An 18,717-nucleotide genomic window follows, 5' to 3' on the forward strand; every position below is an offset into this window, starting at 1 on the left:
TGTGTGTGTGTGTGTGTGTACTCATGTTTGTTTTACATGATTTTGTCCTCTTCTCAGAAATGGAAGGTTTCTCTTGAGTCAACCATTCCTCTTTACGTGCATCGTGAAGAGGATTTGTGTTCATTCTGTTTTCTTCCCAAGGAATGCCCAGTCCCATCATTCTCTTTTTTTCTCTTTTTTTTAAGTAAAATCTCTACCCCCAACATAGGGCTCCAACTCATGACGCCAAGATCAAGAGCTACATGCTCTACCAACTGACCCAGTCATCATTCTGTTTTCACATCAATTTCCTCTTTACCGAATTCAAATATCACCTCTCCTTAAAGTCATCTCTCATCACACATCAGCAAATAACTTCTCATGCTTGCAAAACCCCATGATGTGTACATCTTAACCTTTCTTAACAACACATAAAACATTCTGTGTGGATTATCTCCTCAGTTCCCTGTAGGCAGAATTCATGTCAAATTTATTTGTTTTACCCCATGAATAATTCCTGGCCCATAGTAAATGTTGAATATAATATTAGTTCATTGAATTCAGATTCAATATAAAAAATAAGTACTCAAAGTTATCTGCTCTTCTGAGATCTCATTAAAATTATAATAATCATTTAAAAAACTAGCCCATGGTATCTCCATCTAGGTTCCTCAGAAGCAGACTCTAGATAAGGATTTGAATCAAGAATTTTTTTTAAGGTTTTATTTGTTTATTTAACAGAAAGGGAGAGTGCAAGCAGGGAGAGCAGCAGGCAGAGTGGGAGGGAGAAGCAAGCTCTCTGCTGAGCCAGGAGCCGGATATGGGACTTGATTCCAGGACCCTGGGATCATGACCTGAGCCAAAGGCAGCCGCTTAACAAACTGAGCTACCCAGGCGTCCCTTGAATCAAGAATTTATGTGAGAGGTAACCCCAAGAAATTTAGGGAGAGGAGAAAATGAGTCATGGAATAGAGAAGAGCCAACAAAGGGTTCATTATCAAAGCAAGAGATTAGAACCTATGTCTCAATCCTGCCAGGCAACTCTAGAGCCAGTATACAACATGCACCTTAGAGTTATCCCAGCAGTAGTGTGAGGGAGCTGGGGTATTTACTCATGCATTCTTGTTAGACATCAGTTGAGGCAGACAGTCTCTGGTTCCTCCAGCCTACCCCATGGGCAGACAAAGGAAACTCCTACAGCCAGACAGAACCCTCTAAGAGTTGAAGGTACTGGCAGTTGCAAATGGGATATGTGCTGGGAAACTAGAAGTGAAGAGGGGATATAGGTACCAACAGCATCTACCACACACAATAACAAGAGAATGGTGAGGGAGCCATAAGTGGGCATGAATTTTCAACAAATTCTTGGGAGACAGAAAGAAGATGGAAAGCTAGTGACTGAAACATAAACACAGCCCAGAATACACAGGGAGAAATGTTTAAGCCCAGGAAAAGTGAGGAGGAAAGCTCAATCTGGGGCTCAATCTACTTTGTGGTATCCCAGTCTCAGGATCGAGACTCAGAAGTTGAGAATGAAACATAGGGCGGAAAATAAATTAACTGTAAGTCTTTTTGCAGGGAGTAGCAAACTGTAGCCTACCACCTGCTTTTGTATATCCAGTGAGCTAAGATAGTTTTTACGTTTTTAAAGCATTGCTTTAAAAAAAAAAAAAAGAAGAAGAAGAAGAAGACTATCTGACAGAAACTGTATGTAATCCATAGAGTCTAAATATTACCACCAGGTCATTACAGAAAACACTTACTGACCCTCAGTTTATAGAACAGTCAATTGTCATACAAGCCCTTCCCCCACCTCAGGAATTAAGACTGCCTGAAGTCAGACACTTAACCCTACACAAAAAATCTGAGCTATCTTCTCTGATAATTTTACTCCTGAGTGCCCTCCCTCAAGAAGTTAATTTGAGGATGTAAGCCAGAAAGAAAACATACTACCCAAGAAACAGAATGTTATTCAGAGAGAAAGAAAATAAGTCTCAGGACCCTAGAGAGGAGTCAGTATAGACAGGACCCAAAAGACACAGTGTCCCAGGAGGGATGAAAAAGAGGGAACTGAATGGATTGAGAACTCTGAAAAAGATAAGGATATGATAAAGTCTATTGGTCGAATGTTTAACGAGTTCATTCTTCCTGGGATTTGAAACTAAGAACATTCGGCACTGAGTGGCAGAGAAGTCCCAACATAAGACCCACAGGGAAGGAAGTGCTAATACCATCTCACTATATAGACTCCACAGTAAATAATATTTATCTGGTCATACTAATGAAAATGTTATTTATTGACTTGAAAGATTGGGAAGTAGAAGGTGAAAAGAAATGGGAGTATGTTTATCTTATAAAGTGAGTAGTTAAGAGCACTGTCTACAGTCAATGGAATAGGAAAGGAAGATTTAATTATGCTTTTCAAGTACAAAAGGTGATCTGTATGGAAACAGACTACTGATCATTAGATGTACAAATAGGACAATAAGGAGGTGAAAAGCAGTTCAGTCCTAATCTACCATATCAAGAAGGAAACAAAATTTGTAAAAAATTAAATAAATCAATGATCATATGGATTCCTTTACCAGTGGAGCATACGGAATAATATGGAGGACATTAGGAGAAGGAAAGGAAAAGTGAATTGGGGGAAATCAGAGGGGGAGACAAACCATGAAAGACTGTGGACTCCAAGAAACAAACTAAACAAACTGAAGGTCTTGGAGCGGAAGGGGGTAGCAGGTTAGGTGAGCCTGGTTGTGGGTATTAAGGAAGGCACGTATTGCATTGAGCACTGTGTTTGGTGCATAAACAATGAATCTTGGAACATTGAAAAAATAAAATAAAAATTTTTTTTAAAAATCAGTGAAAGAAAGAAAAAAATAAATTGATAGTGGTGTGTGTATCTACTTAACAAAACATATTTCTTCATATATATATATATATCTCCACAATATTGAGCCACCTCCTTCCCTACCCACAGGGATGACCAGCTTTAAAACATTTCTGTTTTGACCCTTCTAGTAGTTACTTACCACTGCATCTCTGAGATATTGTAACTTTTTGTAAATTCTTCTGTATTGTTGGACTTTCTTTAACCGCATGAATTTATTATTTCAATAAAATCTAATGTTTATCAATGTATGGAGAAATGACAATATTCCTCACAGTGTTCCCCTCACAGATAATGTAAAATGAATGTGTTTAAAGGTTGCTGAGTCTCATTCTGACAACTAAAGGTGACACGAGAGGAGTGGCCCCACCTCAAAAGAGCCCTAGGTCTACAAATGATGCAGGTTAATTTTGTGAAACAAACAGGGGCCACCCTAATAAATATTATGTAAATTAGCACAAAAAAAAAAAAAGAAATGAGGTATCATTCAAGCAATGAAGCCAGGAAAAAAGTTTCCTTCCACTTCCTATGAGAATACTCGCTGCTTTGAGAACCATGTCCATGTTGTCCCTACACTGAGATTCAAACAGAGTGCCTACATCTTCTATCTACATTCAATATTTACGGTAAAGATACTTACGCACCCCATGCACTGGTGCACCCAAAGCATCAGCAAACACAGCAAATCGAGACAATGTCAGCAAAAGTCTCAACTCATTTCAGTCTCAGCTGAATAAGCTTCATGAGGAGGCATTTGGAAAAAGCTAACAAGCAGAGAAAGCAGAACACGTCCGAACTAGCACCCTTGATTACACCTAGAAGTAAACAGCAGAACTAGAGGACAAGAACAATGTCCTCCTGGTAAGAAGTCGGGCTTCACTCATTTTCTAAGTTGCATTTTCAAAAGTTGTCCCAGGTGGACTGTGTTGCAGCAAACTAATCTCAAGGAAGCCTGGACAGAAAATATACGTTGATATTGTTTAGTAAGTGATCTAAATGGTGCCACTTGGCTTTGGTGTACCTGACTGAAGCAAGAATATCCTAATAGTAAGTTATTATCTGTGACTGAATTCGAGAACTTTTCTTCTTCTGTACAACCTGAAATTTATGCAGTTTTAAATAACAGATAAACAGATAAATCTTGATGAAATATTGAAAATAATAAATATTCCTGATATTAAACTATGACCTAGCAATGCTGATAAAGCAAACTGTTTAATAACAGAAAGAGCAGAAACAGATCTGGCTCTTAGGCAAAACTGTGGGATAAGGAGCCTTCAGTGACCCAGCTCTACCGGAGCTCCTCACTCCTACAAACACCCCACAAACCATACCTGCACCCTTTGAAATCAGCCCAGTGTGGCTACTACCTTGTAAAACACAACTCACCTGAATGAGGCTCTGTCCTCTCCTAGATCCAGGCATTAGCAGAAGCATTAAGCCCACAGCGTGGGTATCTATGTAACATAAGAAAATTACTTAAACAATAAAAGCTACAGAAAGGGGGGTGCCTGTGTGGCACAGTTAGTTAAGTATCTGGCTTTTGGTTTCTGGTTCAGGTAGTGATCTCAGGGTCAGGAGACGGAGTCCCACATCCACTCCATTTGCAGGGCAGAGTCTGCTTGAGTGTCTCTCTCCCTCTCCCTCTGCCTCTCCCTGCTCTAAAATAAACTTTAAAATCTTAAAAAGAAAAAAAAAAGATACAGAAGGAGAAGGACTGATTATGCTTTTATGACTATTTATAGGGAACATGTCTGAGAACTAATAGGAGTCAAACACAAAATGCAGCACTACACATGCCTTTGGGTTGATAAACAAGGACAGTGAAGAATGAGGGAAGTCTTAGGGAAAGGGACTCCAAACAGTGTAGTCCAGGGAAGAAAGATGCTATTACTCCCATTTTCTAGAGGACATTTATGACACATTAAAATGCTTATTAAAGTTTCTATAAGTAAAAATCCAAAAATCATATTCTTTCCCTAAAACTAGTTCACTTCTGCACCCAACACATTTTTAATAATTAATCAAGCTTAACTCCAAGCCATACATAGCTTCACTACAGTATAAGCTTAAATTCCCTCAATTATTTACATTACTTTACTAAGTGCTTCCAGACACATGTATTTTTATTTGTAGGTGTGAAATATCATGAGTTCAGACTTTAATGCTTTGGTTTAATCATGCAATAACACAGCATACCATGTAGGAAAGAAAAAATTTAGCTTTTTATAATATTGTACTTACTCTGATGGGACCAACTGCCAAGTGACAAATGATTCATATTATTGACTACGCACTACATTTGTTTTGATTAGTGAATGTATTGCTGAATAGTTAACGGCATGTCAGCCATTCATTTACAAATACACGTTTCCAAGGATATCATGCCAAGATATAAAACATTTCCTAAGAGCTAGTACAAAACTTAGCCGACAACATAAGTAATCCTTTAAAAACTAAAATTTTTCCACTCCACAAGTTTTTGTACAAATTATATAGAGTATAGTCCACATTAAGGCTATCTTACTTAATACAGAGGCTATATATTAAAATGGTAATAATTTTTTTTGCTGAATTATGCACAAAGCAACACAAGTCGGGCTTGTGTAGAGAGATGAGCTTACAAAAAGAAGCCTAAACAACTGCCATGTGGTAAGCTGGACAATGATGAGCACATTGAGCCAAATGGAACCATAAAGATATACTACGCCTGAACAATGCCATTAGCTATGGACATCTAGGCAATCAGAATGTTGTGTCAACCAACATTCAAGAGGTAATCAGGAATCACGGGAGTTTCTCTGAAGCTAAGATAGTGGAAAGCTTGAGATTAAGAGGCAAACAGTATCAGATACAAACAGTACCAGAAATAGAGTAATCAAAATAGGAACTGTTGCCACATTTATTTACAGTTATGCAGTATGGAAAACCCTTTCCCACTCCAGCTAAAGAGATACAGAGAACTAGCTCTCTAGGATAAAGATTAAGAGAGAGAGATAGATATAGACCCAAACACAGACATAGATAGAGCCATCTATACTGCCAGATGCCCCGGATCTCAGGTGGTAGGACTTTTTTTTTTTTTTTAAAGATTTTATTTAGTTCCATCCACATTGTTGCAAATGGCAAAATTTCATTTCTTTTGATGGCTGTATAGTATTCATATATATATATATATATATATATATATATATATATCACATCTTCTTTATCCATTCATCTATTGATGGACATCTAGGTTCTTTCCATAGTTTGGCTATTGTGGACATTGCTGCTATAAACATTCGGGTGCACGTGCCCCTTTGGATCACTACATTCATATCTTTAGGGTAAATATGCTTAGTGAAATAAGTCCATCAGAGAAAGACAATTATCATATGATCTCCCTGGTATGAGGAATTTGAGAGGCAAAGTGGGAGGTTTGGGGGGGGGTGGGAAGGAAAAAATGAAACAAGATGGGATCAGGAGGGAGACAAACTGTAAGAGACTCTCAGTCTCACAAAACAAACTGAGGGCTCCCAGGGAGAGAGGGGTAGGGAGAGGGTGGTTGGGTTATAGACATTGGGGAGGGTATGTGCTATGATGAGTGCTGGGAAGTGTATAAGCCTAACAATTCACAAACCTGTACCCCTGGGGCTAAAAATACATTATATGTTAATTTTTTTAAGTAATAAAGATTTTATTTATTTATTTCAGAAAGAGAAAGAGAGCACATGTGAACAGGAGGAGGGGCAGAAGGAGAAGCAGACTCCCTGCTGAGAGGAGAGCCCTAATGCAGGACCCCGGGATCGGAAGGCAGATGCTTAACTGACTGAACCACCCAGGCGCCCTAATGGTAGGACTTCATCATGTCATGATTTTATAGAACTCAACATGATGATCCTCATTTCTAAATTCTTTAGATGTAGACACCTCAGTGTTTAAAATCAAAAGCTGTGGTGTCAGACTGCCTGGGTTTCAAGCCTTCCTGTGTGAATAAAGAGAAGTTAATCTTTCTAGACTGATGCTTTGTAGAAAAGGGACAACAATACTAACTACCTCATAGAACTGTAGTAGTGAGGATTCATTTCTACTTGCATAGCTAACAAGCATCTCAAATTCACTGTGTCCATTCACTATGCCCAATATGAATCACTGATCTTCCTCTTCCAAACCAGCTCTTTCCATAGTCTTCATATCTCCACCATAGTTTTCTTTTTCCATTGCACAGGACAAAAGCCTTGAGTCATACCTGATGCTTCTTTTCCTCTCGGGCACCACATCCTATTGGCTCTATCTTCCAAACACATCCAGAATCCAGCCACTTCTCACTTCACTCCCCATTACAGAATTCCATTCCAAGAACCATAATCTCTGCTTAGAGACCTCCAACAGCTTCCCAATTGACTTCCTCTTCTGATTTTTGCTCCCCATAGTCTATTCTCATCATAGCAGTTAGAGGAATCTTGTTAGAATGTAAGCCAGGTTGTATCACTTCACTGCTCAAACCTTTCATATAGCCTCTAAAATAAAAGCATAAGCCTGGGCTCCAGTTGGGCAACACTTTGGGTTTCCACTCAGGTCACTATCTCAGGGTCACGGGACAGAGCTCTGTGCTCAGTACAGAGTCAGCTTATGTTTCTCTCTTACACTCCCTCTGCCCCTCTCCCCACCTCTAAAATAAACAAATCCTTAAAAGAAAGTAAAATGAAAATGCAAGTCTAAATGATCAGTTCCGTCATTTCTCCTTAACTTCATCTCCAGTTAGTCTCCTCCTTGCTTGCTCTGTTCCCACTTCATGGGCTTCTCTGATATACTGGGAATGAATGTGCAAAACTACTTCCTCCTCTAGGCTTTGCACCTGTTCCTCTTTCTCGGCCTTTCTTCTTCCAACTATCCAGATGTCTTCAGCACCTATTTCGAGTCTTTGCTCAAATGTCATGGTTTTAATGGGGGTCTTCCCTGACTAAACTTCTTTAAATTAAAGAATTCCCAGGATTCCTGGGTGGCTCAGACCCTCAGCTCAGGTCATGATCCCAGGGTCCTGATATCGAGTCCCACATTGGGCTCCTTGCTCAGCAGGGAGCCTGCTTCTCTCTCTGCCTCTGCCTTCCACTCTGCCTGCTTGTGTGCACTCTTTCTCTCTCTCTGACAAATAAATAAACAAAATCTTTTAAAAAAAATTCCCACATTCACTTACACACCCTTTCTTCCTTTACTCCTTTTTTTTAAAACCACAAAACTTATCACCATATAACACATGATGTTTTACTTATTAGTTTTAATTATTACGTGTCTTCTCCCACTACAATATAAATCCCCAGAGGGCAGAGGTTTTGTTTTTTTTTTTTTTAATTATCTGGTGGTATATATATCCCCCAGAGTCTAAACTAATACCCATCACAGAGACATTTCCCAATAAATATTTATTAAATAATTGAATAAGTTAGTAAGTACAAAACATCTAAAAATGTCTGATACATATTAAGTATATACTAAGTATTAGCTATTATTTATTCAGTGTATTCATTTATATAATGACTTCTAGTTTCTTAAGCCTCCTCAGTATATACTTTGATCATAGATTATTTTAGCTTCAAAGCATTTTATTGTTCCTTAATGTTTGGGGTTATTTTTTGTCTTCAATATGCAATTAATCTAACATTAAAAACTCTTGATCATAAAGGTCCAACAACATTCCCTACAAGGATGATCAGTTAAAAATTAGCTTTTAATAGCCATTAAATACATATCTTATCTCTTTTAAATAGTCTCTAAATACATTTTCCCTAAGTATATTTTATGTAAGGAGAATTACAAAAAGTCCTAGTCCTAGATACATAATTTGTATATTATATATTATATATAACATATAATATATAATTTTAATTTATTTAATTTAAATAAATTAAATTTAATTTTAATTATTTAATTTAATATATATTATATATATATTTATATATAAAAGTCCTAGATACATAATTTGTATATATTTCTCTATTCATTTTCTATGATTTCTTAAGTGTTATCAGCTAAATGAGTTTAAACAATTAGTTAAAAGAATTTTATGGAAGCACTGAAATAAATTACATAAAGAGCAAAGAAAACAATCTAGCATACCATTATCTTCTTCTATCATTCTCATTGCTTCTTTTTAAATTCCATACAAAACAGGATCATAAGTCAAAAATATGAATAGTACTCAGGTGGCTGTTTGGAAACCAACACAGCTAGAGCTCTCTGAGTTAGCATCTCTCCATAGCAACAGCACAAGGATAGCAAGTGTTCATAGTAGATATTCTGCCTCACTATTAGAAAACCTTGATTGTTTTTGCATAACTTTGCTGGCCTAGGCATTTTGTTGTAATACAATTTTTGCCAAATCACTTACTAATTTAAAATATACATAGGTGCCTAGCTGGCTCTGTTGGTAGAGCATGTGACTTTTGATCTCAGGGTTGGAGTTCAAGCTCCACATTGGGCATGGAAACTTTTCAGCAAAGAAAAAAAAAAAAAAAGAAAAAAGAAGCGGCGCCTGGGTGGCTCAGTGGGTTAAAGCCTCTGCCTTTGGCTCAGGTCATGATTCCAGGCTCCTGGGATTGAGCCCCACATCGGTCTCTCTGCCCAGCAGGGAGCCTGCTTCCTCCTCTCTCTCTGCCAGCTTCTCTGCCTACTTGTGATCTCTGTCTGTCAAATAAATAAATAAAATCTAAAAAAAAAGAAAGAAAGAAAAGAAAAGAAAAAGAAAATAAATAAATAAATCCCAACTTATGTTTTATATATATAGATATATAATAACCTTTAATTAACCCAAGATTTTACATATTAAATGTCTCATTCTTTCTCCCTCCTAACCAATAATATAGGTATATTGTGCCATATATATTTTTGCAAAGTACTTTAAGTTTTAAAAAAATCTATGTTGCCAAATTTCAGCACTTGAAATATAAAAACATTGGCATACAAAATCTACCCTGTGAACTAAAATTGGACATATTATCATAAGTATTCTCATCAATAAAAGTATTCTTGATTAAAAACTGGGATATTTGGGCTTTAAATGCTTATTATAAACCACAGTTAAAATCTGTAGTTTAAACCCTGAAGGTAGGGATTTCAATCAGGAAATGAAATGGACTCTGAATTATGACCCTTAATTTACCAGGAAAGAGGTGGTTGTAATCAGGAGAGTGTCATATTTGGAAAACTACTGAAAGTAATTCAGTCTTTTCAACTGTACTCACATTACATAAGCATCTATTGCTAAAACGTTAAAAGTAGAGTCTTATTCAGACACTTCCCAAAATAATACACAATAACAACAACAAAACTACCCACAGCATAGAGTAAAGTGATTATATTTCTAGGGTCAAAAGATGCAAATCTAAATCTCAGATATACTACTTTTATTATAAGAAGCAAAAAAAAAGCAAAATCTGAAGTTAAGCTTTAAAGAATATTTCTGGACAGTTGTAGGATCTGTACTACTTTTATTATAAGATGCAAAAAAAAAAAGCAAAATCTGAAGTTAAGCTTTAAAGAATACTTATGGACAGTTGTAGGATCTATGAGCCTAGACAATAGGAAGCAAAATTTGCAGCATCTTAAACAACAAATTATCACCCTGTAAAATAAAGAGGGTGAGCTTCTCATATGACTGGCTCTAAAACTTGCAATTTGAGAGTCAGATGCAAGTATTTATGTTTTCTTACATCGTCTCTATTGTCTATAGTCTATATAGTCTCTATAGTCTGTATAGTCCATAATCTTCTGCTCATGGAGAACAAACGGGGTAAGCACTAGATAACCAGGCTTATTAGAAGAAAGGACCATGACACCCTAGAGTTATACTGCTTAAGAATTCATTGGCTCTAGAGAGAATAACGTGTTAGGATCAGTAACTTAATATATTTCAGAGACTACTTTTTTTTTTTTTAAATCAAAACCTAAAATACAAGATTAGTGCCTAAGGGGAGAAAAAAGTTTTTCTCAGATACCTACTACCTGTGATGCCTAGCTCTGGGTACATGTCAAAAAGTTAGAAATAGCCTAAGGCACTGGAAGTTTTAAAAACAAAGGGTATTATTCAACTTCGCCCATTTAAAATTTAGACAGGCCAGACCCTGAAGGCTGATGAAAACAGCCACATTCACCATATAATGACTCCAATGATTTAATTCTCTCATTACCTAGAGAGACCATTAGCATTAGTAGTAGTCTGAGGCTTAAAACAGAAATTGGAGGGAAAAGTAGCACTTTATATTACAATGTATGATCAAGTTTTCCAAAACCAAAGTTCATTGTCTAAAGATTGGTCATGAAATCTACCTGCTAAAATTGTTCCATGGTGTATCTTGGCTTTAAAAAAATGGATCTAGCTGAATGAATTAACTGGCCTATATTCAAAAGGCTTGAGTCATTTTGGTCCACTGGCACAAAATAATAAAAATGCCAACTAGTTAATACCACTATTAGGACCAACAATTTAAAAGCTGCATTGTCAGCAATGAAGAATGTAATTTCAAAATTTGTAATGAAAACTCTCCTCTAATAACTCATAAAAATGATGTATATGGGATATAATCATACAGGAAAGGTAGACAGTATTCCAAAAATAATATTTGCGCTCCACTTATATACAAAAGCATACTTGGAGCTGAAAAATTATTCTTGGCCACAACCCATTAAAAAGTCACACACACAGACACCACACACCAAAAAGGTATGGATTTTTGAAGTTTGAAGGTATCATGGAAATGATCTAATTCAGCCTCTCCTTTATTTTTATTTTTATTTTTTTAAGATTTTATTTATTTATTTGACAGAGAGAGAAGTCACAAGCAGGCAGAGAGGCAGGCAGAGAGAGAGGAGGAAGCAGGCTCCCCGCTGAGCAGAGAGCCCGATGCGGGGCTTGATCCCAGGACCCTGAGATCATGGCCTGAGCCAAAGGCAGAGGCTCAACCCACCTAGCCACCCAGGTGCCCCTCAGCCTCTCCTTTAAATGAAGTGTTCCTATACATTCTAAATCATTTATAATTCAGAAAGCAGAATCCTCTTCCATCTTTTTCTTTTCCTTATAAGCTATCGGTTAGAGAAAGAGGACCTTCATTATCCATTATTTCATGAACTAGAGCGAGCTTCATTTTTCTCTCATCACTTCATCCAAACACTCTCCATCGGGTCTCCCTTCCTCTACTCTTGACAGCATCCCTTTCAGAAATCTTTTCATAATAGTTTCGCTATTTAAATGAATCTTTCTTCTGAATAGACCAGAGACAGATGCCCAGATTGGTGGTGGTCTGACCCCTTTTCAGTAATTCCTGTTGGGTTGTGTCTAGCACCTCTTTTTTGAAGTAGGGAGGTAACTCTCACCCAGTGTCCTAAGTTTTGCATTCTCAAGTATTTAAAACAACAGAACATCTACCATTCCTTATGTTGTTATATATGTAACAGATGTTACAGATGTTATAGATGTGATTTCGAATAAAACTATGTTATGACGTTGTCTTTCTGAATTGCCACCCAACTGCCTCGAAAGGAGAAATCCAAAATAAGAGGCTGAAGGCCCTCACTTGAAATGGCTCTGTTCCTTAGAAACTGTCCTTTTATTGAACTATTCTGTGATTCAGCCCAGGTGGAAAGGGCATAAGGCAAAGGTAATTAAAAGGCCGACAGAAAGAGCAGCACATTATCCTAATTACATTCTTCCTGGTGTAAATAAACCCATCTGCTTCAGTCGCTACATTAATAAACTAGCCCAGGTATCTATCAACTAAAATAAAAAATCTGGACCATAATAAAATTGACAAACGTATCCTGCATTAGCAATGAATTAGGACTATCAGTATTATCTATTAGTAAACTTAAAAAGCTACAGTCTTGGGGCGCCCGGGTGGCTCAGTGGGTTAAGCGGCTGCCTTCCACTCAGGTCATCATTCCAGGGTCCTGAGATGGAGCCCCGCATCGGGCTCCCTACTCAGCAGAGAGCCTGCTTTTCTCTCTCCCCCTCTCCCTGCCGCTCTGCTTACTTATGCTCTCTCTCTAGCTCTCAGTCAAATAAACAAATAAAATATTTTTTAAAAAAGCTACAGTCTTCATATTTAGAAGATGGATGATTCATAAATGTTTTCTTTAAGATTTGGGAAAATAAGATCCAACTATAAACACTACATTAGTTTTATTTTGTTTACAATTTCTAAGTAAACTTCGTGATCAGGAAAGTAAACTATCCTGTAAATATCATGTAACTAGCTTCCTTATTCTAATTTTGTACATAAAATTGCCATTAGGCAGAATTGGGGAAAAAGCTGAAATCCAGACTCAGAAAATCCACATTCACACTCTTGGCCCCGAAACTTACTGGCTGCATAATTTTAGGCAAATCACTTACTCTTACTCAGCCTTGGTTTCCAATTTATAACAGCAATGATAACAACAGTGGGATGCTTTGTCATGGAACTGTAAACCACTTTGCAAATATTAGCTTTCTCTCTCAAAAAAAATTTTTTTTTTCTGTTAGATCACATAAGAAGAATTTACTTGAATGACTAGTAGCACAGTCTTTGGAGTCAGACAGTCTCAGCAATTACTCAAGGTCAGTAGGTATTTGCTGAGCAAATAATGAAATATTTGTTCAACCTCATCCTATGTCAGAATTCCAGTCAAATTGTGTGTCATCTCCAAACTTCAATTTTCATGTATGTAAAATATACAATAAGAATACCTACTTCAGTGATTCTCAATCACAGCACAAATGAGGAACTCTAGTCTCTGACTTAGTAGGTCTGAGGCAAGGTCTAGACAAATAGTATTTGTATGCTTCACACGTATTTGGAAAATAACACAGAAGTGAGAGCCACTAAGCTTCTTCTCAAAGCTATGGTGAAGATTAAATGAGGAGATGCATACAGATACTTAATTAAGAACACATACTTAATTCATATAAGTATATAGATCATATTCTGCTTTTTTTTTTTTAAGATTTTATTTATTTATTTGACAGACAGAGATCACAAGTAGACAGAGAGGCAGGCAGAGAGAGAGGAGAAAGCAAGCTCCCTGCCGAGCAGAAAGCCCGATGGGGGCTCGATCCTAGGACCCTGAGATCATGATCTAAGCCAAAGGCAGAGGTTTAACCCACTGAGCCACCCAGGCACCCCTCACATCCTGCTTTTTAAAACATTATTTTATGCATATTTATAAAAATATTTTATATAACATATAAGAGATAATCTGTGAATTATTAAAGCAGTGCTTCTCAAACTTTGGCGTGAGTCTAGTGGGATGTCAGGTAACGTGTAAGAACAGATTGCTGGGTCCTACCCCCAGAGTTTCCAATTCAGTAGGCTTGAGGTGGGACCCAAGAATTTGCATTTCTAGCTGGTTCCCAGATGCCACTGATGCAGCTGTCCAAGTCATGACACTTGGAGAAAATACTGCATTAGAGAAACATTAATCACATCCGAAAATTATGTCTGTATAAAATGAAAACAAACAATAGTCAGGAAATACAGTATCAAAATTTTATAGTTTCAATGTCAGCGAATTTAACTCTGTTTGATGATCTGAAATACAGTCTTATATGATGACACCTTTCTCAACAAAGCCTCAGAAGACTCCTAGGGTGAATGGGAAGGTCACATCTTTGCAGTCCCATTGCAATTTGTATCAATTTGCCAGGTGTCATTGCACTTAGCTCTGTAGGGAAATGAACTGGTAAAGCATTACTTTTTCCATTTAGTAGACAGCAAGGTCCTTGGAGGTAGAGATCAGGTCATACTTATCTATGTACCCTCAGAGCCCAGCACAGTGCCTGCAGACACTCAATAAAATGCTTAATGAATGAATGGAAACTCACTTGGCATAGAGTAATTTTGTGATTTTTTTTTTAATTGTAGTCTCATGGTAACCCCACGGTAAAGTTTAGAGGTATACAGACAACCATCTCCCTGTCATACCTCTTTCATTAGAGCAGAGGTTCTCAAAGGAGGTAAACTCTCCTACCACCCTCCTAAACAAAAGTTTGGCCTTAAACCAAAGAAATAATACCAATAGCAACAATTGGCAAGCATATAACAGTTTGTTTTACCAACAGACTTTGTAACCTGGGGCTCTATCACAAAGTTAGTTAGTGGTAGATTAGAAGAAAAAAAAAATAGTCTCACTCTGAGTCAAACACTCTTTTTTTAAGATTTCCTTCTTTACTCTTAGCCACCTGGTCTATTATCTAATCTGAACCTCATCAGTAGTTGCTTCACCTCTGACAGCTCACTTTCTGTACTGAGGCAAGATGATGGCCTGTGTCAGGAGAGCCCTTCCCTTCAGATGGTATTTTGATAATTAGCTTATTTTTATGACTTTTTCTTAATTCAGCTATGTGGCTCAATTCTTTTTTTTTTTTTTTAAGATTTTATTTATTTATTTAAGAAAGAGACAGTGAGAGAGAGCATGAGAGGGGAGAGGTCAGAGAGAGAAGCAGACTCTGTGGAGCAGGAGCCTGACATGGGGCTTGATCCCAGGACCCTGAGATGTGGGATTATTCTTTCTAGAATAAGATATCTGATCCCCATATCGACTCCATAATGTTTTTCTTATTTAAATATATATATATATTCATTTATTTCCTCAATAATACATACAATTAAAATGGTTTGATAAATGCTATAACAAGTGAAAGCCTAAGGAGGTATAGAGGGACTTAAAGCATGAGTAAGCAGAATTAAAGCACCTTTTTTCTACTTTCTTGTATTGTATGTGCATGTGCACGCACACAAACACCACTCTAATTCCAGTCCATAAATGAAAGACCTCTGTTGCCTGACCTGCCATGTCATCTACAGACAATAGAGCCAATTCCAGAGCACGCACGTGGTGAAAGCAACATTGAACTAAAGTCATTTTAATCTAGACTTGCCTAAGTTCTGGCTGTGTAACTTGGGAAAGTAATCTTTACCTCTCTGAGCCAAAGTTTATTTATCCAAAATGAAGTTAAGCGAACCCATTGGTAGAATCTTCCATTTTTAACACAGCCTGGAGTTTTAACTCTAATGATCTCTAACTACGTATCATAACTTGCTAATCAGAAATTGATTGAAAACTATCTTAAAATTTTAGACTTTAATATTGATGAGTATTTCAAGGTACATTATTTTAAAAATATGCTGAGCCCTAGTCACATGAATTTCACAATCAATACTAAAGAAGGTAAGAAAAACTGACATCACAAAGGAAATACATCAGCTTTTAAAAAATTGAAATGAAAAATGAAGTTCTAAAAGGGAAAAAAGAACATGTTTAAATATAGCATAAGAGTGTCTAAGTCAGATCTAAATGTCATTAGTGTCTTCAAATGAAATGTTAAAAGAATTCTCATTTGTATCATAGTATCTGACTATCTACAGAGTAGAAAAATAACAAGATTAAAAGTTAGGAAAGCTGAACCTCAGAATGAATAATATCCCATTTGCAGGTAAACCTTTTAAAAAACTGTCCATATGTCACAAATAAACTGACATTCAAAGTTATAATGAAATCATCCAGTGCTATGTAAATTGATAATAAGCAACAAAAATTCTTTGGTGAAGGTGCTTTCTTTATCTTTAGAAATGGGGAAAATACTATCTACAAATTTTCTCTCCCTCCTGAAGATTAATGAGCTAACAATTAAAAGGTTCCATACCTTGGAGGAAAGCTAACAAGGCAACAGATATAGGCAGGGCATATGGTACCTTTTTCTTTTAAATCATATTAATAAGAAAAGAAAGATTAAAATCACAATGTCAAATAATAACAACCTTCACATCAAGTTAGTTTTTCAAGATATAATATTTAGCTCCAGATCTTACCAAAACGTATATAGTTAAATACAAATAGATAAATTAATTTGACAATCCTTAAAATTATACTTGGTATTAAATAGCTGTGGTTTTTAATGAAACCATTTTCAATAAATTACTTTTTATTAACCAAGACTAACCCAAAATAAGAAAATAATTATACCAAAGGAAGGAAGGAAAGAAGGGCCGGAGGATGAGAGGCAGGGAAGAGAAAAAAATATCTCTCCAGGTATTTCAAAAATAATTCCAGAGTAATGGGATTTAAAGACTCCAAATGTGGAAAAGTCATTTATTAGAAACTGAAGAGTATCTCTAGGTGACAGTGATATATCCTCTGGAAAAGATACTGCCTAAGGGCAGCCTTTCATGCCTTGTTCACCACTCTCATCCCATTGCCTACATTTTTAAATCAGAATTTTTCTGTCTAAACATACCTGACTTCAGTGTTTCAAAAACATCTCAAAGGCCCTGACACAGAAGTTATTTATTCCCTGTAGATCATGAAACCAACTTTTTCTGCAATAAGTTTTTCTGCAGACGAGTTCAACAGTTCCCTCTTTTAAGTCTTAAAGGAATAAAAAGAGGAGGGGCACCTGGGTGGCTCAGTCGGTTAAGCATCTGCCTTTGGCTCAGGTCGTGATCTGAGGGGTGCTGGGTTGAGCCCCTCATAGGGCTCCCTGCTCAACAAAGGAGTCTGCTTCTCCCTCTGCCTCTGCCCCTCCCCCTGCTCATGTCCTCTCTTTCTCTCTCAAATAAATAAAATAGAAAGAAAGAAAGAAAGAAAGAAAGACAGACAGACAGACAGACAGTAACAGCTCCCTATTATCCAGAAACAGATTCACATTATGGATTATTCAGAAATAGTCTGGGGAACTCTTCCTACTATGGGAAGAAGGAACACCTGCCCTGAGCTCTATCAGTCTCAGTTTAGGAGCAGGCATAAGTGCTCTATTCCATTCACTGCAAAAGAACTACATCCTAAAATTCACTCACATATTTATTCAACTAATTATTATTGAACACTTACTAAGTGTTAGGCATCAAAATAAAAATTTAGTAGTCTCTAAGAAGTTTATACTTTAGGGGGCGCCTGGGTGGCTCAGTTGGTTGAACAGTTGCCTTCAGCTTGGGTCATTATCCCAGGATCCTGGGATCAAGTCCCTCATTGGGCTCCCTGCTCAGCAGAGAGCCCGCTTCTCCCTCTCCCTCTGCCTGCCTCTCTGCCTACTTGTTCTCTCTATCTCTCTGTCAAATAAGTAAATAAAAATCTTTTTTTAAAAAAATGAGCTTATGCTGGGCAGCATACTTTGAAAATAAAAAAGTTTATGGTTTAATTTCATTTTCATGTGAAAATGTACTGTCAATAAAGGAAGAATAGGACAAAAAGAAAAATGAATATAAAAACTATAGGAGTTCTAGTTAAAGGAAGATGATTTAGCATCACTTTCTTCTGTACCTTTTTGTTAGAACTTGAGCTATTATTTTATATCAGACCTTGGAATAATTTTCTAGCTAACTTTCTAATTTATAACATTATTACAAGATAATACTCTCACAATTTGGAGCTAACATCGGATTTTGTACTATCCAATCAGTACAATTCCCTAGATACATCAATAATAAATTCACTTTCCCTTTAATGGGCCACATTAACTTTTAGACTCAGATGCTACTGAGCCTCTTTAATCTAAATAGATAGTTCAACATGGTAAATGCACACACATATATACACAGATGTTTATTAAAACATTGTATACACAGAGAAAACCTGGAAAATTCAGTTATATATGTTTTATATACGTATATATATATTCAGTTATAAATGTTATATATGTTAGTTATGCTACTGATTATCATTAAACCATAAAAATTATGAAGACTATGTAAAAATATAGAGAAATATGTATGTTTGATTTATTCAATGTTATAGCCATTTAGTATCTATGACATGCCCAGATTTATACCAGACATTTTGGATTATAGGATAAATATCACACAATCAGAACCCTCAAGGAGCTCACAGCGTAGTCGTGG

General features: G+C 36.7%; 1 protein-coding gene across 3 annotated transcripts in view; it reads right to left on the bottom strand.

Annotated features, from left to right (window-relative positions):
- The window catches only part of SLC44A5 (solute carrier family 44 member 5), a 393,241-nt gene that overhangs the window by 365,064 nt on the left and 9,460 nt on the right, over positions 1-18,717 (bottom strand). For 2 of the 3 annotated variants that reach the window (XM_004758176.2, XM_045064731.1), the window contains exon 1: positions 4,259-4,333. The exons of the other annotated variant lie outside the window; for it this stretch is intronic. The gene's annotated coding sequence lies outside the window, so the exon portion shown is untranslated. Of the gene's footprint in view, positions 1-4,258; positions 4,334-18,717 lie in introns of those variants that run through there. 3 annotated transcript variants of the gene reach the window in all.

This window comes from Mustela putorius, unplaced genomic scaffold (assembly GCF_011764305.1).
Source record: "Mustela putorius furo isolate JIRA1106 unplaced genomic scaffold, ASM1176430v1.1 tig00003853_pilon_pilon_pilon, whole genome shotgun sequence".
Classification (NCBI taxonomy): domain Eukaryota; kingdom Metazoa; phylum Chordata; class Mammalia; order Carnivora; family Mustelidae; genus Mustela; species Mustela putorius.